The sequence below is a fragment of the Mobula birostris genome, chromosome 4, assembly GCF_030028105.1.
Source record: "Mobula birostris isolate sMobBir1 chromosome 4, sMobBir1.hap1, whole genome shotgun sequence".
NCBI classification, from domain to species: domain Eukaryota; kingdom Metazoa; phylum Chordata; class Chondrichthyes; order Myliobatiformes; family Myliobatidae; genus Mobula; species Mobula birostris.
The window spans coordinates 5,332,317-5,342,646 of NC_092373.1; the positions used below are offsets into that span (position 1 = coordinate 5,332,317).

A 10,330-nucleotide genomic window follows, 5' to 3' on the forward strand; every position below is an offset into this window, starting at 1 on the left:
AAGAAATTTGCTTAAATTTAAAAGTCTATTTTATGTGTTTGGAGATCAAAGTAACAAACTATTAGCATCTCAACTTAAAGCAGGTAGAGCTAAAAGACAATTTTTTAAAATTCGTAATGGAGATGGTAGTTTAGCTTGTAATTATGAAGATATTAATAACATTTTTCAAGTCTATTATAGTGAACTCTATAAATCTCAGTTTACATCTGACCCATCTAATATGTATGCCTTTTTACAAAAGATCCATTTTCCTAGAATATCTGTTGAAGAACAGCAAATTCATGATGCTCCTTTTACTGAAAAAGAAATTCAGAAAGCTATTCTTTCAATGCAATCTGGTAAAGCTCCTGGATTGGATGTTTTTTTTCTGTAGGATTATTTTAAAAATCTGCCGATTTGTTTACTCCTTATATGTTGGAAATGCTTAAAGATTCTTCTCTGCTAGGAGAGTTAACTTCCATATTTTATGAAGCCTCTATTTCTTTATATGTTAACCCTACTGATTGTGCTTCATATAGACCTATTTCATTATTAAGTGTGGTGCTAAAATTCTTTCAAAAATAATGGGTAATCGGATGGGGAATATACTAGCAAATGTATTTCAAGGACTGATGCATACATTGAAAAACAATTGAAAAACTGCATCATTTGTTGAATAAACCATACCAAGTACAAGCTTAGCTGTGTCAAATAGCGAGACCTTAACAGACAGCTATAAATCCAAAAAAAAAAGCCATTTTACATTTTGTATCACTGGCATCTGACAAACTGTTCAGAAGTTTTGCTTTGTTTTCCACTCACGGAAAGATCTCACTTCAAATCACCGAGGGGTTTGAATTCCATTTACAACATCACATTAAATGAATTACAGAACATACGGGGAAATCGCACGGTGGTTGCAACAGGCCATAAAATGTTTAATCTCAATGATTGTCATTCGCATTTCTTCAAGCGCAGTTATTCAATATCGTCATATTCTTCTCCGAAATTTTCGTCAAGCGGCAAAGAGGTTTCTGAAAGATGAGAGACAATTCCTGAGTGTATTGCAGAAAATGCGGCCACAACACAATAAATAATGTGAAGTTAACTGCCAATAATCAAATTTTAAAGTATCCAGTCGGCTCATTTGCAACCAAATATATCTATCTCCAGATATTCTCAACAGCGCACATGTTGCAAATAGGAAACAGGGGCAGACAAAACGTGTAATCGCCAGCAGGTTAGGTAGCAGTGGCCGACACAGGAACAAAGCTACCTTTATCATAAGACCAAAGGACATAAGAGCAGCATTAAACCATTCTATAAAACCCTACCATTATATCTTTGTTCCTATATTCGTGTCCTCTCAAGAATGTTCGGATTGCATTTGTCTTCCTCACAACCGACCAAAACCGCAGGTTAACCTTTACGGAATCCCACAATAGTCCTGTAAATTCCTTTTGCAGCTCTGATTTTCAAATTTTATTTCTCTTAGGAAATAGTCCACTCATGTATTCCTCCGGATAAGTAATTTCATCGATCACTTTAAAAGTGCTTCATCCCATTTTCAACATCAGGACGTTATTCTCAATCAAGTCTGCTGCGCCATTACATCAGGTCGTTTGTATTACCCCTCCCACCCAGATTATTTCCTTCTCCACGTAACTAATCAGGATCCTATCATTCTCCGCCTTAAGTCTACACAATGGACTGGCTTGCACAGCCATCTGTGGCAAAGCATTCAACAGATGAGCTACCAATTGGATAAAGACATTTTTCCTCCCCTCTCTTAAATGGGTGGCCCTGTATTCTGACGCTGTGCTCTCTGGTCCTTGACTCACTCACTATAAAACAAGTCCCATCCAAGTACACTCTACCTAAGCTTCTCAGAATTCGGCATGTTTCAATAATATTCCACACCCAATTATTCAGAACTATTGTGAATATCCGGGAACAATAAAAAGCTGCTAATACGTTAACCCTTTCTTTCCCTGAAAATTCTCATGAACCCCATCTGTATCTTTTCCAACGCCAGTGCATCGTTTCTTAGAAAATGAATCATTTCTAAGAAAGGAGCTTCCCCATAGTCTGACTACTGTCGATAAAACCCCACTATGATACAACATTATGTATTTCTTCTTATATTCCTGTCCTCTCCCGAATTTATCTTCCTCACCACCGACTCAACCCGCAGGTTAACATTTACAAAATTCCACTCAAGACCTGTAAAATCCCCATGCAACCCTGATTATCGAATTTTATTTTTGTTAAAAAAAAATAGTCTACGCATGTATTCCCTCGAGTAAGTTATTTCATCAATCACTTTAAAGATGTTTCATCCCACTTCCAGCATCAGGACGTTACTCTGAAGCCCATTCCGTGCTTCGTTTTACAAGGTGATACTGAGGTATGGCGTTATATCGCTCTTGCCCTGCTGTGAAATCATGATCGAACTTCTGTTCTCAGACCTCCGCAATGGAGGTTCCCAGCCCGGCTGCGAAAGAAGGAAGGTTGGACATTGGATAAGGAGCCCATCCTGAAAAAATCAACAGCTGGAAAAACGTCAACAGAAACTACAAATTCCTTACACCTGGGAGAGAGAGGATCTATATCTAGAGGGGATACAGCTGTGGATTACCTGAAATAGAGTCCCAGGACTGAAAGATCTTACATACTTTGTCATCAGCCTTTGTCCCAGCAGAGTTAAAGGACTTAATTAACTAAGCTGTTCTAAGAATGTTCTCAAGTAATTTCAAGACAGGATTGCACAGCGACTGGAGGGTAACTACACTGGTGACAGTACCCTTCATCAGTAGCGTTTATATTTGGTGATATGATTGTTGTTTTAGAAAGTTTCTGTGGAATAACTTTGGCAAAAGTAATCAATTCATTTAACAGCAATCTTTGCATAATGTTCCTAAAATGTGTCGCCGTTGAGGGTGGAGTAATTCGATGGTGCCGACAGTCTACATCATTGTTAGAGTAGCTCATACCCAGGCAAATAGAATGTACCCATTTTACTCATGATTCATAAATTGTGGACAAACCTTGGGGGTTTCTCCATCGCAAATTTGTCAGTCTTCTTACTACTCTTGTAGTCACACTGCAAATGTGTAAATCAGTATGTTGATTCTAACTAAAGGAAGAACAATGTTGATTTTGGGAATGAGTGCAATCAGGTGACTAACCATTCCCAGTAGGAGACAATAGATGGTGAAATGCCCAACATAAAGTTTAAGGTAGCCATGGGGGAAAAAAATATCATTGTCCTTGCCTGAGATCATTAAACAAGACATAGCCAACTACAAAATGATTAAGCAAGAACTGGAGAGAGTAAACTGAGAACAGCTATTTTAGGGCAAGTCTATATCGCAGATGTAGAGAGTGTTTAAACACAAACTGCACTGACAGCAGTAAGAGAGAACGACACGATGGCAAGGTAAAGGAACCTCGGATATCGAGAGAACTGCTATGTTTAGTCAAGCACAGAAAAGATACTAAAATACAATCAATCCTTTCAAGATAATAAAGAAGATGGGTTCTATGGCTTTATATATTACCTCTACGTCTTTCTGTATTTTATGGCTATCTAGAGAAGACAATTCTCAGAGTTGTGTCTACTTGCATTCTTTGATAATAAAATAAACCTTTGAGTCTTTGAAGTTAGGAAAGAACTAATGGAGAGGATTGGGAGATCTATCAAGGGTTATGAAATGACATTGACAAGCGGCATTGAAGAAAAACTTAAGATATACTTTATATGAAGCAAAAGCAAAAGGATAACCAAGGAGAGGTTTGAACCTCTCAAGGATACAAGAGGAAATATGTACTTGGAGGTGGAGGATGTTTAATTGACTGTGCGTTGGTATCTACAAAGGAGAAGGACATGAAGGATAAGATGGTTTCTAATATGCTATAGCATTTGGATAAAAATGGAGACGTAGTGTTGGATCGATTGAAGAAGATGAAGGAAGATAATTTCCGACAAGCACGGTGGGAGATATCGCACATATTAAGAGATGTACAATGTCCAAGGTTTTCATGACCTACCTGGAGCAAATGATGTCGCAGCAAACTGAAATTAGTTTATGTTCCTTTTTTCAATAGAGAGCACAGGAATAACCTTGGCAACCATAGACCTGTGAACGTCACGTTAGTTGTAGGGAGGATATTGGAAAGCAGACATAGGGATAAGATTTATCAGCACGACCTAATTGGGAAGAGTTATAATGACTTACTGCTAGAAGGGCTATGTCTTATTTGACTGAGATTTTCGTTTCGGAAAAAGGTATTTAATGAAGAGAGATCTGAGGAAGTTGTCTGTATGGGATACATAGTGAGGTTTTTGACTTTGTCTCACATTTTTCGGTAATCCAGAGGAATAAAGTGGATAGGATCAATGGTGACTTTTTTGTTTGCATTAGGAGGTGCTTGTCCATTGCACACAGAGAAAAATAGTGTAGTATTCTTTGGGATATTTAGGCTGGAGGTCGAATCACTACTTTAATTAGTTTAGCATGACATCGTGAACCAGAAGTCCGTTTATTCCATTGTTCCGTATTCCACGGCCCGTTCAGTTGACTACGGCTAATGTTAATGGGATATGTAGCGATTATGCCGCTGCTGAACGTACACATTTTGTTTTTACAGTCTTTCTTACGAGACTCGGTTAATATCTGGAGACATTTCTGGCAACCTCTTTATTAAGCAACCTTCAGAGGAGGCAGGGATAGTTTCTTCGGTCATACCTTTAAATCTATCAGCAATTACAATGAGTTTTTGTTGTGTTTGAGGAAATTAATTGCATTTCAAAGTCTACGGTAAAGCATCAAAGATAAAAATCTGAATAACAATAATAGTTAATACATATATCTTTGAAAGAAAACGTGATCGCATTGTGTGCATGCTAACGAGATTTGCGTGCAAAAACGACTGTGTTTCGGTTGAGATATTCCTGATGAAACTGTTTGTATTTGGAATATTGTCTCAGCTTTTTTGTTCACCGTGTTGTTGTTTGTTAGTTTTTTTTTTGTAGGTATTGCCAACTGATTACATATTTTCCATTCTTCTTTTGGTAGTAGACTGGAAGGGAAAAAAGGCTAAAATCTGCTCCAATGTGTTATGGTATTACATAGAAACATAGAAAATAGGTGCAAGAGTATGCCTTTCGTCCCCGCGAGCCTGCACTACCATTCAGTAAGATCATGGCTGATCGACCAACTCAGATCCCTGTACCTGCCTTCTCTCCATACCCGCTGATCCCTTTAGCCACAAGGGCCATATCTAACTCCCTCTTAAATATAGCCAAAGAACTGGCCTCAGCTGCTTCCAGTGGCAGAGAATTCCACACAGATTCACCACTCTCTGTGTGAAGAAGTTTTTCCTCATCTCGGTCCTAAAAGGCTTCCACTTTATCATCAAATTGTGACCCCTCGTTCTGGACTTACCCAACATCGGGAACAATCTTCCTGCACCTAGCCTGTCCAATCCCTTTAGAATCTTATACGTTTCAATAAGATCCCCACTCAATCGTCTAAATTCCAGACAGTATAAACCTAGTCGATGCAGTCTCTCATCATATGAAAGTCCTGCCATCCCAGGAATCAATCTGGTAAGCCTTCTTTGTACTCCCTCTATGGCAAAAATGTCTTTCCTCGGATTAGAGGACCAAAACTGCACACAATACTACAGGTGTGGTCTCACCAAAGCCTTGTACAAATGCAGTAGCACCTCCCTGCTCCTGTACTCGAATCCACTTGTTATAAATGCCAGAATACCATTTGCCTTTTTCACCGCCTGCTGTACCAGCATGCCCACTTTCAATGACTGGTGTACAATGACACCCAGGTCTCGTTGTACCTCCTCTTTTCCTAATCGGCCACCATTCAGATAATAAACTGTTTTCCTGTTCTTGCCACCAAAGTGGATAGCCTCACATTTATCCACATTAACTTGCATCTGCCATGAATTTGCCCACTCACCCAACCTATCCAAGTCACGCTGCATCCTCTTAGCATCCTCCTCACAGCTAACCCTGCCGCCCACCTTCGTGTCATCCGCAAACTTGGAGATGCTGCATTTAACTCCATGGTCTAAGTCATTAATACATGTTGTAAACAACTGGGGTCCCAGCACTGAGCCTTACAGTACCCCACTAGTCACTGCCTGCCATTCTGAAAAGGCCCCGCTTATTCCCATTCTTTGCTTCCTGTCTGTCAATCAATTCTCTATCCACATCAAAACCATACCCCCAATACCGTGTGCTTTACGTTTGCACACTAATCTCCTGTGTGGGTCCTTGTCAAACGACTTTTGAAAATCCGAATATACCACATCCATTGGTTCTCCCCTACCCACTCTACTAGTCACATCCTCAAGAAATTCTATGCAATTCGCCAGACATGATTTTCCTTTCACAAATCTATGCTGGCATTGTTCGATGATTTCACTGCTTTCTAAATGTGCTATTATCACATTTTTGATAACTGAGTCTAGCATTTTCCCCACCAGCGATGTCAGGCTTACCGGTCCATAATTCCCCGGTTTCTCTCTCCCTCCTCTTTTAAAAAGCGGAGTGACATTAACCATCCTCCAATACTCAAGAACTAATCCAGAATCTAAAGAGTTTTGAAAAATTATCACTATTGCATCCACTATTTCTTCGGCTCCTTCCTTAAGCACTCTGGGATGCAGACCATCTGGCCCTGGGGATTTATCTGCCTTTTTATCCCTTCAAGTTACCTAACACCTCTTCCCTACTAACATGTATTTCGCTCAGTTCCTCCATCTCAGTAGACCCTCGGTCCCCTACTATTTCCGAAAGATTATTTATGTCCTCCTCAGTGAAGACAGAACCAAAGTAGTTATTAAATTAGTCTGCCATGTCCTTATTCCCCATGATCAAAACACCTATTTCTGACTGCAGGGGACCTACATTTGTCTTAAAGAATTGTATTTTTTTTATTTTCTTTTCACATATCTGTAAAAGCTTTTACAGTCAGTTTTTATGTTCCCTGCCAGCTTTCTCTCATAATCTTTTCTCCCTTTCCTAATTAAGCCCTGTGTCCCCTCTGCTGGATATTGAATTTCTCCCAGTCCTCAGGTGTGCTCCTTTTTCTGGCTAATCTGTATGTTACTTCTTTGGAATTGATACTATCCCTAAATTCCCTTGTCAGCCAGTATTGTCTTTCAAATTTCCCTGTCTGCATTTGATTGAATCCATTTTAATGATTTTCGTTGCTTCTTGTTGTAATGTCCTTGCGTCTGGTTCTGAGACAATGACTTATTTCGCTCTCTTCTGATAAGACTATTGCGGGGTAAAATTTTATGGAACTTACCTTCCTTGTGTTCATTTTGGTAGCCATGCAAATCTCCGTCCAGATAATATTCTATTTTTTCTGCTGAGCTAATGGATTGCGAATCTCCTGATGAAAGAAAAACCTGCACTTAATATAAAATAATTCACTCACACTGAAAGATAGCTGGTGCATACTGTTTCAGCATAATTACCGACTGCAGGCCCAGACTCCTGAATGGCAATCTCCTCATAAAACGGCTCAGCAAACTTCTGTGTAGAAAGCCGTGACTTCTTGCTGCCTGAAATACCAGGAACGGGAACTTTATCCAGTGAACAGGACGGACAGAAATTTACCTGTTATTGTCCTCTTTTTCTTTACAACCAGCAGAAGGAGAGGGGGAGGGAGGGACAGAGAGAGAAGAGAGAGAGAGGGGAGAGAGAGAGAGAGAGGGAGAGAGAGAGAGAGAGAGAGAGAGAGAGAGAGAGAGAGAGAGAGAGAGAGAGAGAGAGAGAGAGAGAGAGAGAGGCGGGGGACATTCTTCGCAATCCTCCTTTGTGTGATAGAATTAAAAATAAAACAAGATACATCGTCTGTGCCTTCATCATATTCATCTGCATCACTTCCAAAGTCCAGGATCCACTCTCAGTGAACCAACAATGCTTAAATCATCTCAACCACACTGAAATATTTGTCTGTACAAGCTGCTCTCCGTTAATCAGACAAACCTCAAAATACAGCTGTATTCAGAATTGTCTGCTAAATATTGGTTAAGTGGACTAGTGTTTGCTGTCTGTATGGAAGGACGATAAGAAGTGGCTTGTTGGAGTCACGCAAAATGGTAAGAGGCATTGGTCAAGTGGATATAATGAGTATTTTTCCCAGAGCAGAAATGGGAAGTACGAGGGAGCATAATTTTAAGGTGATTGGAGGGAAGTACAGAGCAGAAGCCTTTTTTTTGACACAGAGCGGCTAGTGATACGTTTTGATACGGGTGGTGGTGGAGGCAGACACATGAAAGACATAGGAAACAATACAGGTTTATGTGGACGGGATAGGGTATATCAAAATTAAAGTACGTTAAATTGTCGGCACATCATCGGAGGTAGAAGGGCCTGTACTGCGCCGTAATGCTACGAGTTCAGTAATAATGTCATCCCAATTCCCAGAATGTGTTTCTTTCTGCAACAATCTCCGCGTTACTTCCACGTGCTGTTTCTTCCGTCCATCCAGCGAGCAGATAAGCCTGACAGCATCGTTTCGCCTTACATACGCTGCATGCAACAGTACCCTCCGAGCTGCGTTGTGGCGCCAACTTATATTTTCCAGCTCAATTTACCAAGGAAAAATACAATTACAATCCACGCCTAAATAGTCGAGACCTGAGTATCCTAGACAGCCATTTAGAGTCTATTTATGCGTTTAGGGACTCTCAAGTCTTTGAACATACCACAGAGCAAGGAATTAACATGCTGAATGTTAAATTAGCTTACAGCTATTCATCAAAGCTTATGTAAATAGATTTACCAACCATTCTGGAACTGTCTTCGTTGGCATCTGATCAGATAGAGAGAAACGATGACCAGAACAGAACCAAGAATGAAAGGGATGGCGTAAATGAAGGCTCTCAGATTACTAAAAGGAGGAGTATGTGGCTGGTGATCTGAAAGAAAGACGTCAAACAAAATTAAATATATTTTGTCAGGGGCAGTACGGAAGCGCATAGCGTAAGTAATCTCGGTTCAATTCACTGCTGTCCAAAAGCAGATTGTACCTACTCCTCCTGACAGCGTGGGTTTTCTCCGACTTTCCAAAGATGTAGAGGTTGTTAGGCGAATTGGTCACCTGACTGTAATCGGGCGGCGCGGTCTTGTTGGGCCAGAAATGCCTGTGACCGTGCTGTATCTCCGAGTAAATGAATTTTAAAACATACCTTTCATCAAATCACGGATTCAACTATCAGTGCAGAGAAAAATTGTCAGGCTGCATTAAGTGACATTTCCATCCGTTTGTCAAGGTTTGATATTAATTCTGAACATTATGATATTAAACGTAAACTGAGAAGTACTGTTCATTGCAGATAAAGGTATATAAATGCTAATCTCAGCAAGGCTTGTTGCCGGAATGTTGAAGAAGTGTGAAGATTTCAATTCGAATACCAGCATCGACACAGGGGTGCAAGTAGTGTGTAAAATCTTAGGAGGTAAGAAGTTTGAATGTTGGATGTCAAACATAGGCTGCAAGGGAAATAAATGGTCAAATAAGAAGTACAGGTTTGCAGAGGAAGATAATTGTGTTTAATATATATGTAGAACGCACAAGCAGCTGAGAACTAGGACCACCAAGGCTGGAAAGTTTGATTTTGTGAAACCCATTCGAAGATATCAGTGTTTCTTATTAGTTTGTGTTGCAGAGGTACAGATGTAACGAAAAGTAAGTGGAATTGACGAAAGGTAACAACATAATTTGATTACTGACCAGAACATATCACACCGACGGTTTCTTTCTGCCCACAGTCATGACGATGCAATGTCGAAAATTGGCAATCCCACAGAAAATTCTCACTCCCTTTGCATTTGACCTCGTCCATCCAAATAGTGCCGTTTCCAAGAGGGAATAGCATCCCCCCGGAAGCCAGGACTGGATCTCCACAGTTTAGTTGGCGACAGACGACAGCAGCATCGTGTCTGTCCCATGAATCGTCACAGACCGTTCCCCACGTCCCACTGAAGAAAACTTCAATTCTTCCAGAGCAATTATCGAACCCCGCCACGAGCCGCAGGTCTGAAACAAAAGACGCCCAAGTTCATATTTGTGAACTAACCTGTACTACAAGTGTTATGTACCTACTTCTCCCTCTCAACCTATTCCGCCGAGTCACGTGTGTAATGTTTTGGGATGCTAATAGTTCCTGGATGCATTCATCAATAATGTGGATGACCAACGCGTTTGATAGAATTTTATTTATCCACTCTGACGATCTTTCATTCAGTAGATAAGTGGAATCAATCTTCTTCTTGAAAACAAATATGCATACAGGTATGCAATATCTTATA

At 40.2% G+C, this 10,330-nt stretch overlaps 1 long non-coding RNA gene across 1 annotated transcript; it reads right to left on the bottom strand.

Annotated features, from left to right (window-relative positions):
* Window positions 1–815: 815 nt before the first annotated feature.
* Window positions 816–7,574, bottom strand: LOC140196136 (uncharacterized). The gene is made up of 3 exons (XR_011885624.1): window positions 7,489–7,574; window positions 7,317–7,403; window positions 816–1,013 (listed from the first exon to the last, which is right to left on the bottom strand). It is a non-coding gene; the product is annotated as an uncharacterized lncRNA (long non-coding RNA).
* Window positions 7,575–10,330: the final 2,756 nt, after the last annotated feature.